Raw genomic sequence first — 13,658 nt, forward strand, 5'->3', positions numbered from 1 at the left:
TCACATGTGCACATATGTATACATGTGTGTTTAGAGGCTGCAGGACAACATTTGGCATTATGTTCAGAAATGCTCCCTACCTCCTTTGAGACAGGGTATCTTAATGATCTAAAAGATCACCACTAGGATAGACTGGCCAGCAAGGTCCCAGTGACCCTCTTGTCTCTGTTTCCCTAGCACTGGGATTGCAAGCATATGCCACATCTGGCTTTATACAGTTATGCTATGCTATGGAACACACTTAAGTCTCTGCACATATACAGCAAGCACCTGAGTAACAGAACAATCCTTCCTGCCCCGCATTTTAATACTGAAACATGTTGGGAAGATCTTCAGTGTATAACAAATTGGTAAATGAGAGCAAGTTATATAATATATAAAGGTAAGATACAGATTCTATAAAAATGGTAGAGAAGGTTAAAATGTTTGCATAAGCACAGACAATTAAAAGGAAAGAATAGTAAAAAGGATGGAAAGATAGAAGGCAACAAAGGTAACATTCTGTGGAGCTTCACAGCAAGGCTGACCAAGACCTGGGGTAGTAATGGATACACAGAAATGGTGGAGTTGTTTCTTCAAAAAAAAAAAACTATTCTATTTATTATCTGTGCACAAATTGTTTGTTTGTAATGCATATGGGTGACATATACATACATGTGAACAGAGACCAGAAAACATCAGGGTCCTGTGCTACCACTTTCTTATTTATAACCTTGAGACAGAGTACCTCATTGAATTTAGAGCTGGGTAAATGGATGGCCAGAAATCTCCTTTAATCCCCAGTCTTCAGCCTAAACAGTGCTGGGTGTTACAATAGTAAATGACCATACCTAGCTTTTTATGGGGGTGCCAGAGATTTGAACTGGGTTTATGCTTGTATAACATTACTCTTACCCGCTGAGCCATGTCCCAAGCACCTAGAGATGACTCTTTTCAATTCCTTTCTAACCACATGCATTTGGAGAATATAGAATCAAAGCTGGGACTGGAGCTGAAGCAAAAAGGATGTTGAGGGGCTTTTGAAAACAGTTTGGTATATTTCACTATAAGAAGATTTAGCCACAAGCAATTCCCCCATTAAAATTTTATCTTAATATTTTATGTCCTTGGAAAGTGATCTTTCTAAATTTGCTATGAAATCTCTATGATGACCTTGATGTCATATTTACTAATAATCTCCACAGAGATTCAGTCATTTAAAGTCTCAAAAGCAGTTTTGCTAATGGAAATGCAATACATAAACATAAGCTAATCCTATAATCCAGTATATCTACAATAAAAGACCCCCTTTTAAAAAGTCTGAGGATTTTAATTGGCTGGATCTTTAATATTCATATACAACATTCTTGAAAATAGAAAAAAAAAGAAGCAAGAAATAGACCATACCAGCAAAATAAAAGATACCTAAGTTTAGGCTGTTCTGACAGAAAAATGGAATCCAGAAAAGAAAAAAAGACAGTGCCATTACATTGAGGGAACATAAACAATACCATGATTACTGTGCAGTAGCAACAAGCGTTAGGAAGTCACTGGAGAAGAGCTTTAGGAACAAGATCAAAACCATTGATAACAGGAAAAGAGAATGGTCAGGGACAAAAAAAGAAGGGGAAATTAGATTATAAATTGATCCAGAGAAAGACATTAGAGAAAATTCATTTGGCCATTATACAATACATTGTAAAAGTGAGTTTTCTTTACTGTTTCTCTCCTTCATTAAAGTAGACTGCAACAGAAGAAGCCCTTTGTCTTCTTCACACTATCCTCACTACCATGAATAGTGCCTGCTGAGGTCTAGATATCAATGCATTTATTGAACAAAAGAATGAACTAACTGACCAACCTAAGAACCAACTACTCATGTCTACATCAATAATACAGAGAAGAGAATTAGTGCTTGAAAAAGTTATATGTTACATACTAAAGTAACCCTTTACCTCCGGCAACCCCATACTTCTATAATACAGAGTTTACCAATATTATTTTTCAAACAAATGAAAAAACAAACAAGCAAGCAAATTATTAGATTTATGACAGTGAAGTAGAATAATACAAGGCAGCAATGCTGAGAGCTACATGAACTGCTACTTTCATAGGTTTGGAAAAAGAAGTTTCTTACAAAAGGTGACAATAGAAAGAAACCTAGGTGATTAAATGAAAGAGTAAAAACATATATCTAAGAGTATCCTGGTTGCTGCCAGATTGAATGATGACAAACATTAACTTCTTTAAATACCATGACTATCACACAGCAAGCTGGCTGCTCATTAACTATTATTTTTATATTGCTATTTTTATCAATTGCGGATTTCTTCAGTAGATAAGCTTGTCGAATGTATTCATTTTTATCTTCTCTGAAGTTCCTTAAATAGTGCCTAACAAGAACTCAATAAACATTTACAGAACTGAAAAGAAGACAACTATTATCACTTAATTAATTAGAAACATAAACAGACTATGAAGATATAAAAAAGTCACCACATTTCATATGCCTGAGTAAACCTAACCAGTATCACACATAATAAATAATCTTCTCCAGATTTATGAAAAAACAATGAAAAAATATGGCTAGGGCCAGTAAATCAGAAATCCAAGTAATAACAATTAATCAGAAAAAATAAAATGAAATTGTCAATATTAAGCCAGTAGCCTGTCCATTTAAATACTGTCTGCCTTTATCTGATTAACACAATTTTTCTCTAACACAAGGACTACTATACAAAGTATGTTTCATTTATGTATTCACAGTACTAGCACAAGCTTGCTTACAGTGAATATTTTTTTAAAAAAATTTGTTGAACTAATCTAAAATTATCATGCGCACTCCTGGGATTTTGTAGTCACTTCTTTGTTTGCATCACTGGGAGGTGAACTTAGGGCTTCAAACATGACTTATCACTAAGCTGACTCGCCATCTTTTATTTTACTTTTAGTTTTAGATGGAGTGCCACTAAATTGCCCAGGCAGGCCTTGAACTCAGGAACTTTTGCCTTACTCTCCAGATATTGTGGATTATAGTCCAATGTCACTAAGCCTAGCAACAGTTATGAGCTAAAATTGAAAACAATGACAATCTATGTTGGAGACGATGTGGAGAAAAAGGAACACTCATCCATTACTGGTGGGAGTGCAAACTTGTAAGACCACTTTGGAAATCAGGATGGCAATTGCTCAGAAAAATGGGAATCAGTCTACTTCAAGATGCAGAAATTCCACTCTTGGGCATATACCCAAATAATGCACATTCATACAACAAGGACATATGTTCAACCATGTTCATAGCAGCATTGTTTGTAATAGCCAGAACCTGGGGAAGCAACCTAGATGCCCCTCAACTGAAGAATGGATAGAGAAAATGTGGTCCATTTATACAATGGAGTACTACTCAGCAGAAAAAAGCAATGGAATCTTGAAATTCACAGGCAAATGAATGGAATTAGAAGAAGCCATTCTGAGTGAGGTAACCCAGTCACAAAAAGACAAACATGGTATGTATTCACTTATATATGATTTTTAGACATAGAGCAAAGGATTACTGGCCTACAATCCTCTTCATCAAAAAAAAAAAAAAAACTAGGAAACAAGGACTCTAAGAGAAAAATGCATGGACCCTGGAGAATGGGAAGGGCCAGGATCTCCTGACCTAACTGGGAGCATGAGGGTAGGGGAGAGGGAACTGCCAGAATGAGAGGAGAAGAGGAGGGGAGAGGAGGAAATGAAGACCAGAAATGTTGAGTGGGGGGAAGAATAAAGGAGAGCAGGATGAGAGATACCATATCAGAGGGAGCCATTATAGATCTGAGGAGAGATCTGGCACCAGGGAGATTTCCAGTGATCTACAAGGATGACACGAACTGACAATCTAGGCAATGGTGAAGAGGATAACCTAAATACCCTTCCCCTATAATGAAACTGATGACTACTTTATATGCCATCCTAGAGCCCTCATCCAGTGGCTGATGGAAGCAGAGGCAGACAGCCACAGATATACACTGAACTGAACTAGGGAACCCAGTTGCAGAGATGGAGGAATGAAGATCAAAGGGGTCAGAACTAGGCTTGTGAAACCCACAGAAACAGCTGGCCTGAACAAGGGGGAGCACATGGACCCCAGACTGCTGTTTGGGAGGCCAGCACGGGCCTGATCCAGACCCCTGAACATGGATGTCAATGTGGAGGCCTCCGAACTCTATGGGGCCCCTGTTAGTGGATCAGTATTTTCCTCTGGTAAGAAGGGAATTTGAGAGGGATGCTCTCTTGGCCTGACCACATGGGGAAGGGCCTAGGCCCAGCCCAGGATGATGTGGTGGACTTTGGAGAGCCCCTATACTCCCTGGGGAGTGAAAGGGGGTTGGGGTGGGGGGCAGGTGGGGAGTTAGGGGGGAGAGCTGGGGAGGAGGGTTGGGGGTGGGGAGGGAGAGGGAGAAGGGATTGACATGTGAAGCAAGCTTGTTCCTAATTTGAACTAATAAAAAAATTAAAAATAATCTTAGTTTGCCAGGCATTGGTGGCACACAACTTTAATCCCAGCACTTGGGAGGATCTCTGTGAGTTCGAGGCCAGCCTGGTCTCCAGAGCAAGTGCCAGTATAGGCTCCAAAGCTACACAGAGAAACCCTGTTTCGAAAAACAAAACAAAACAAAAATTCTTAGTTCTATAGCAAATGTGTAAAGAATAAAATAGGTTTTTACAAAGACTGAAAAAAACTGAAAACAGTGGTATTAGAAGAGCAATGTCAGAAACTCATGGCAATTATAGCATTGATTAAAGGCAGTATTTCCAAAGACATATGAGGAGAAACAAATTATCCCTACCAATTATCATGTGGATATAAAGTTGATATATCTGAATATAATAAATAAATTACTGATGTTTTGAAATATGTGTGTATCATATACTGAAGTACATGGTGAGGAGGATTTTTTAGACATACAATGATATAGAAACAAAATGTTTCAGTTTTTCTACATAAGACAAAAAACTGGTTTTTGAGACTTATCATTGTACCCATATAATTGGTGCAGCTCCCACCCCACATCAAGGAAGCTTCTTTTTTTCAGTGGACAGAGCTATTACAGAAAACCACTGATAAAAATGCAGAGAATAAGTGACTGTGGGTATTCACCCTCAAAGGAGACATCTACAAAACAACTCCTACACCCAAGGCTTTGGGAAAACTGAAAGAGGCACAAGATGAATTATAAGAGAAAGGAAAACTGACGCAAATTATTGTCTTCTGGAACTCTTAATAGCTATAATTGCCTACATAAGACTTGAACAAGACCACACCAATTAGCATTCCAGCATGGATGGGGGAAAGACTCACAAGGCCCAATACCTAGCTGGGGAACTACGAGCACACTAGGCACTCTATGGCTACCAAAGGATTGAGGGTCCATTTTCTTCAGGGACAACTCCCCTAATAGGGTTGTCCATGCCTAAGCGGCCAGCCTTACAGTCATGTGCATATAGTTAACAACTAATTGAAAGTATGTGTGTGTATGTGTGTATATTCGTGAGAGAGCAAGATAGAGACAGAGACAGTGGGACAGAGAAAGAATGATAATTATACATAAATTTGAGATGGGTATGTGAGCAAGGATGTAGAAGATGAAGAGGGGAAAGGTGGGCATGATTAATACGGATTGTACTCAAGCATAAAAGTCTCAAACTTTTTAAGACACTGAAAGAATTTTAAGGCAAACTGAATTTTAGTTTTCCATAAAGGTGGTCTCTTAGTTAGAGGCAATCATTTTGGTTTTGAATATTATTAGTGTGCAACACCATAGACATGGGAATAAGCCATAACTGTTGACTTCAAGAATTTTTCAAAATAGTGGCCTAGCTGAGCCCTGTAGAAAGGCTATTAGAAACCATAACAAATCTACTGGGAGGAACTTCTAGAGCAATACCAAAAAACCTTCTTTTGAGTCAATTAAACTCACTATTCATTAGGCACCATACTTTTTACAAAGAGAGAAAGTTCAAAGGGATTATTAACATAACCTTGATTTAAAACCCTCAAATCCAATTGACTTTCATTTTTTCATACTTGTTCCTTTCCAAGCTCCCTTTGCTTTACTATGCAGCATTCCCCATTTGTTTTTATTCTCGAATAGCAGAATTCCTTGAATAAGTCTTAAAAACCAACACACCAACAAATAAATAAAAACTCAATGACTATAAAGAGCACACAGTCCAACTTGTTCAGTTAAGAGATAAACAGAATATACCTATGAATTATTTATTTAATTGCCTTCAACTAATATTTTTAATTTAGAATGTGTCCTTCCTAAGAAGCCAAAGAATAATTATTGAAAAATATTTAAGTTATTTTACTAATACCAACTTAAATACATCAAATATGCTTAAATACTTTCACAAGTACATAAGAAGTAGAACACATTTTTAAGATTTCAAAAATTGCTAAAATTCCTTTTCCTCCCTTCTGTCTCATAAAATTCAGTTCACAACAGAGCTGAGCAGATCATGTTCAGTGCAAATGTCACATTAAACTCATTGATAAAGTTTTTGAAACAATCTTATATAAAACACTTGTTTCTAAACATACTATAAGAAACATGATTATAAAACTGGAGAATGTTAAAATAGGAAGTAGAATAAAAATCAAAGACTAGTAGACAAGACCACCATTGCCCCTGGACGTGCTGGACTAGTTAGCAGACTGAAGAATGAGCACTTCTGGGTACTGGTAAACACTGATTACCTAGAATGACACTTACATCCTCTAGTTATGTGGGGAGAGAAATATGCTTATTCTGGTCCATATACTAAAGTCTAAGGTATACTTGTTGACATGTATGCTTTAGTAATTAGGATATGTAAGCTTACTGTTTCAAAACATATATGTTGTCTTCAGAGGATATCTTAATCATTTGGGGTGGGGAGTCATGAGGAAAACAAATAAAAACCAAAGACATTTTTCTGAGGAAGAGTGCATGTGAGTGTTTAAAATCTCCAAGGTCCAGGAATTCACATGAAAGTATCTTGCCTTCCAATTTTTCAGAAATCTAAATACTTAAGACATTGAGACTAGGCTGACTAAGCATGACCCTGTAACATCCAAAAGATGTTCAAAGTTACCTTTTAAGATGCTCTTAAGAACGAGTTATTATCCTAACTCTTCCCTGTCTTTACATGGTGTGTAAAAACAAATTTCCTTCAGTGAGTCCATTAAATCTTAAATATTCTCCTTTTAGAACAATTGTACAACAAGTTCTTTGAGCTTTAAAACAAAATGGCACTTTCAAATCACCATGTATTCTAGATTTGGCAAATATAGTTTCCTTATAATTTCATAAATCTCAGAGGGACCAGAATCAGAGAGAAGGTTATCTAGTTGTCATTCATTAAATCTAAAAGTTAAATGGTAACAGCAAAAACATAAGCATTCCCTTCTTTAAGTTCTGTGAAGGTATGTATTTTTACTTCTTTCAGACTCACAAAAACTCTAGGAGGGAAATAGTATCATTATTCCCACTTCCCTGCTGCAAACAGAGCAGAGAAACTAAGCAATAAGCTGAAGGACACTCCTCTACCAGGATTCTTACCCAGTCTGACTGTAAAGTCAACTCTTATAGGCCTTATATGACAAGTTCCCAATTTTTATGATCAAATGAGGCTCACCAACTTGCTTTTGTATTTAACAGAAGTTTACCTCTTTACTAGAATGCAGGAAGCATTCACAGCATTTTTCCAGGTAAAATCATTAGGGGGGTTGTAAATTGTTACCAACTTGGCACCATACTTGGCCACTGCCAGCTGTATACCATTATAAGTTTGTCATAGCACTCCAGATGGGAAAAGAAGGCACTGTTTCAATAAATAGGGAAGCACACTATAAAAGTGATCACATGATATTCTTTCTGGAAGTTTTTCTGAAGGGACAGATTACCAAACGATATACACCTCAAAGGATGACCAAGGAATAAAATAAATACATAATTTTATGATGATAAAAGTTATCTGCTATTACTAATTTGTCTGGAGAAAAGTAGAGAGTATAGGATTTTTCTATGTTTCTAGCCTTAAATAATTATCAATGAAATAAAATATTAAAGTGAAATACATGTTTAGTAAGAGCAGGCAAATTGCTTCAGGGGTACTTTCTTGGCATATACTACTCCCTGACAGGTTGCTACCAGAGAGCAACCAATCTGTAGACCAGGATTTGCTTGAGTGGGGTAGTCTTTATATACTGTGTAGGTCCCTGAAGAGGATAGGCTAATACCAAAAAATAAATAAATCACACCCTTATGGTTTATAGGATTTAACTATAAAATTCATTATACTTAACTTTCATTGCATTCCTCACTACTTGTAGATGCAAACAAGCAGATACTAGCAAGTCACAAATATAAAAGGGGAAAAATGGGGCACAGTCTGCAAAAATCCCCCCAAATTAGATCCATAGGAAAGAAGGTAGAGCAGAAAGCAAATGACAGATATAAAAGAATTTAACAAAAAAACATCAGACCTAGTGACACCAAGGGAGTAGATAAGAGAAAGAACTTTGTACTTTTAAGCCAAATAGTGACTGAGATAATACCATAGGTAATTTGTTGAATTAAACTAATTAAATTTTTGTTTATATGTTTTTAAGGTTTAATCATTTCTGATATTTCTCTATGTTAAAAGCCTTGGAATATTTTCTGGTTCAAAATTAATTTTCTTGGTACGTACTCAGTTTTATGCCTTTTTATCATTTCTAAAATTCCTTTCCTGTACAGTTTCCTTCCATATAGTATTGTAACATTGACTTGTATCTAGATCTAGTTTTGCTCTCTGCTTTTGCCCTTTTACTCTCTACTAATGAAGAGCTTAGTCCTTTTATTTCTTGGAGCACTGATTTTAACATCCCATTTTTCCACACATGATCCTATCTGCTTACAACCTATATATGAGTATACCTCTGTGGGGCTGACATTTGTTCAGATGGTGGAATGTGGAATGATTTTGAGTCACTTGAGTCTAGCTAATTACCAGTCCTAACTTCCCGGTTAAATACTGTGTTAGTCAGGGTTTTGATTGATGACCAAAAACTAGTTGGGAAACATCATGACGAAAACATATTTGGGAAAGAAAAGGTTTCTTTCAGCTCATACTGAGGTCACACTCCTGACAGTCAAGTCAACAGAGAAACTCAAGGTAGGCCCCTGAAATCAGGAACTGAAGCAGAGGACATGGAGGAATGTGGTTCATGAGTGTGCCCATGGCTTGCTCAGCCTGTTTTCTTATACACCCAGCACACACCACCTTCCAGGGATACCACCACATACAATGGACTGAGCCTTCCAGCATCAATCACTAAGTAAGAAAATACCTCACAGGCTTTCCCACAAGTCATTAGGATGATATTTTCACATCCATGGTTCCCTCTTCTTGGAGAACTTGTGCCAAGTTACAAACAAACAAACAAACAAGGCAATCAGAACAAATGGCCATAGTAACTTTTTTAAAATCAGTGTTCTCATATCCACCCCTCAGCTTTACTTGAATCTCCATTTCTTTTAAATTTTCCTGCTCACTCACTACTTGCTGTGTAATAGACTTCTTCAAAAGGATGTGAGACCCAAGCAGTAGCTTTATAACAATGTTTGGGGCCAAAGAACAAGTACTAATAGTGAAATTTCCTGAAGTCTATTTCAACACTTTTCTTTCTTTAATCTTCCCTTATTTTATTTAGATTATGCAGTGACTTCTCTTTTCATTCATAATTTATTTATATGTAATTAACTTAGTCATTCTAATTTTAGGTCAGATACACCAGCATTTCAATTTATAGACTATTGATCAATTATTTGAAAATCTAGGAAAACATACATGAAACTAATCGCTTGCCTTGTTGCCATGAATATTCTCACACAGCCCAACATGTAAAATCTTGAATCTAAACACACACATACACACACACACACACACACACACACACACACACACACACACACACACACACACACAACACCTTTTCCTTTAATTCATGCATGTAATCATCTTTATCAGCCACTTCTGTGGCTTTGTAATCTTCTAGAAGGCCCTTCATGATCATTCCCTAAAAGGTTCACCCTTCTCATCATTCATTTCTCAACTCAAACAGCATGACATAACTTTATCCTGCTATATGATTTTCCTGACCTAATTCACTGAATGTTTCTGACCCAATTTCATTCTCTGCTTTCTAGATTATCACTACCATTTTTTTTAAATTATAAACTTATTCACTGTCTAACTCACTTATTAGAGATGCTATCTGTCTTGCTCATTGCCAATTCACTGGCCCCTAGATGTCATGCCTGGCACATAGTAAGCACTCAAATACCTGAATAATGAATAAATGAATACATAAAAGTTATTAGGACATTAATATTCAAGTCATAAAAACTTATTAAGCACCTAAAATGCACAAAGTAATTTTTTTAGTTAATCTTCAGCTGATGAATGTTCTGCCCCTAATATAACTACATAAGAAAGTCCAAGATTAATTTGAGGAAAAAATAGAATGCTATAGAATTAAACCCAAAATGACTTGACATATAAAAAGAACAAGCATTGTTTCTTTCAATCATCATTCCTTTCATATTCCCCCCACTTCAATACTTTTATGATGCCAAGAACTGTTGAATAAAACTGAAAGAAGCAGTAACAATCATTTCATACCTGAAAAATGATAGGTTAATTCCTATGAAACACAGAAGACTCAGAGTAAAACTAAATCCCACGTGTAGTAACACACACATTCAGTCTTTCGTTTCTGTAACACAGATATGCTACTTTCCCCCAGATTTTATTATGATCAAATGCTTCAAGAACCTGAAAAGTGATTCTCCTACACCATGAAATAGCAACCTTTTTCTGTAAGAGGTCAAATAACAATTTTAGACTTTTAGGCCATATGTTTCCTTTTTCAGCCTCTCAATGTCATGATAGTCTAAACTTAGCAAAGGCAGCAAAAACACAGATAAATGAGCATGGCTATACCCTAGTACAAAAAATGGGAAGATCTCTAGACAGAATGACCTTACCAGTGAGTAATCCAGAATAGAGACACGAAGATTTAAAATCATTGTTTAATTACATGGAGCACAAGGAAGATAAGATGTATAAGTTCAAACATCTGCCTTATACACAATGCTTTTATATGAAGCATATACATATGCATATATAAATATATATATTGGAGGTAGAGGAAATCATGGGGTACATGAGTCCCTAGGGTAGCTTTGTATCTGCCACGTAACCCACCAATCAGCTTATTAATTGGTAACAATTTTCTACTATCCATTCTACCTACAGCCTCTGTAGTAAATGCCAGTGCCAATCAGCTTTCATGAAGATTCCAACCCAAAAATTCAAAATAACCAAAAAATTACACTCTACATTTCTGTCATCTAATTCTGTTTTATCTGTGCTAGCTACATAAATCTCTCAACTACAAAGTGTCAAAATATGTTATTCAGCTTCAACTAGGGTCTTGCAGAAATGCCAAAGCTGTAACATCTAAATGTAAAGTTTATCATTAAGTCACATCAGCATGTCATACAACAGCATCTTTTAAAATGAGAAAAACATAACATAAAAATCTGGATAATATAAAAGCCTGCTTCGGTTGAATTCTGTATTCAGTAAAAGAAAACACTTGAGAATCCTAGTAAAAGTAAACCTTGAGATGTTTGAAATATCCATTCAAAATAATGGGCACATTTAGGTAATTGTCTGTTCAAAACAAGGATCAAGCTTTTTGAGGTCATAAAATGCTTGACCTTCCCAGGGATGATGAATGCAGAAAGCTTACCACTAAATTACACAATAGATGGTAAGATTGTTGAATCTATCTGGAAAGTAACATTTTCAAAAGCTCCATACACTAACTAATTCATTAAAGAAATAATTAGAGAGACTCTTTTCCCTAATATGAAGGAGACTAAAAAATGTCGTGATATTCGAAGAGGGTGAAGTGTTCACATCTCACTGTGTGACTTGAATGGTGTTATTAGCTATGCTCTTGCTATGGGTATTCATCATGGTGAAGAAAAGCATTTCCCAAAGAACACAGCCTTGCAGATCCTGGGTTCCTCACAATATCCCATGATAGAACAGGAGCTTTCACGCACAAACTGACAGTCATTTACTCTGCACTCAGGGAGGCCAAAAGTACAGCACAAATCATAAAGTGCCAAAATTAAGGCTAAGTGCAAACCTCTCAACTTCATTCCAGTATCAGCAAATAGCACCCATTTACATGTAAAAAAACAAAAACCGCCGTGTGCCATGAGCTGAAGGGAAGAGTAGAAAGGGATTGGGGTGATTTATCTGTCTCAGCTCCAGCTCATCTGCCTCACTGGAAAGATTAAAAAGATGAAAATAAACTTTGGTGAAGGGTTGAGTCCTCTTGGTACAGTCCGTCTAATTACCAAAAGCAAACTCTCTCTCTCTTTCTCTCTCTCTCTCTCTCTCTCTCTCTCTCTCTCTCTCTCTCTCTCTCTCCTAAACTTTTCTCTTCCTCCCATTTTCTTCTTTCCCCTTTTCTCCTTCTTAGTACACACACACACACACACACACACACACACACACACACACCCATGCATAATATTATCAGTTAACTTGAATGATATTACGTTTTTAAAAGGCTCATATGATTACTGGAATGACAATACAAAAACAAGTATGTCAACCACTAAAAATTGAGTGCCAAGTACATAAATCAGATACAACTTCTATAAGGCAATATCTACTAGCAATCCTAAAATTTAGCCTAAAGGTCTCTATGAAAGTAACAGAAGTAAAAAGAGGCTGCTTCCATAGATACAGCTGTGTCTCACTTTCCTTTCAAACACAGAGATATTCAGTATAATTTTGCTAATAGAAGTGAGCCAAATTGGTATGAAAGACTTAAAAGGGGGTCTTAGAAGGTAGTAACAGATGAGACTGAAGTCTTGTTGGCTTCCTAAGGCACCATGCCTACATATACCCAGATAACTGGCATGATATACAGAGCAAGAAAGCCTGAAGCCAAGAAAAGCTAGAAAGAACAAGTACATGCTAGGTCAGTAGATTACCACCCATAAGCTTTAATTTAGAAAGTCTATAGAACAGTCTGGAGATAATGCAGAAAGCTACAGGTCTCCTTAGGGCTGTGAGTAGCAGTCATGAGAATTATAAAAGCCAGAAACCTGTCTGAGAGACTTTACAAAATCATCATTTACCTACTTCAAGCAGAAGTTCAAAGGATAACATCAAACATCAAGACTTTTTTTTTTTTTTTGCTTAGTAAGTAAAGGAAGATATTGTGTTAAATGGTGGAAGGAAATGTTTAACCACCTTGCAAGGATTCAAGAAACAATCTTCTCTACAAAATGAGCCCTGTATAAAGGGTATCTGAAATTTCATATCTCAAAGCAATTAGAAAAAATAAATTTGAATGCATTTACCACGAGAAACGATAAGTTTAAGATAGTATATCTGCTAATTATCTTGAGTTGATCACTGAGATGTCATGAAACATGACATTATAGCTCATAAAGTTATACGTCATCCTTCAAAAATGTACAAAATGAACATATCAAAAATGCCATCTCACAGAAAGAATGAACATGTAATATTCATCTGATAACTGCTACTTAACCTCAAGTGTGTGGTTACTG

The 13,658-nt window shown here is 36.4% G+C and overlaps 1 protein-coding gene across 4 annotated transcripts in view; it reads right to left on the reverse strand.

Annotated features, from left to right (window-relative positions):
* The window catches only part of Zbtb20 (zinc finger and BTB domain containing 20), a 760,216-nt gene that overhangs the window by 619,174 nt on the left and 127,384 nt on the right, over positions 1–13,658 (reverse strand). The window lies entirely within an intron of this gene.

This window comes from Cricetulus griseus, chromosome 4 (genome assembly GCF_003668045.3).
Source record: "Cricetulus griseus strain 17A/GY chromosome 4, alternate assembly CriGri-PICRH-1.0, whole genome shotgun sequence".
In the NCBI taxonomy this organism is placed as follows: Eukaryota; Metazoa; Chordata; class Mammalia; order Rodentia; family Cricetidae; genus Cricetulus; species Cricetulus griseus.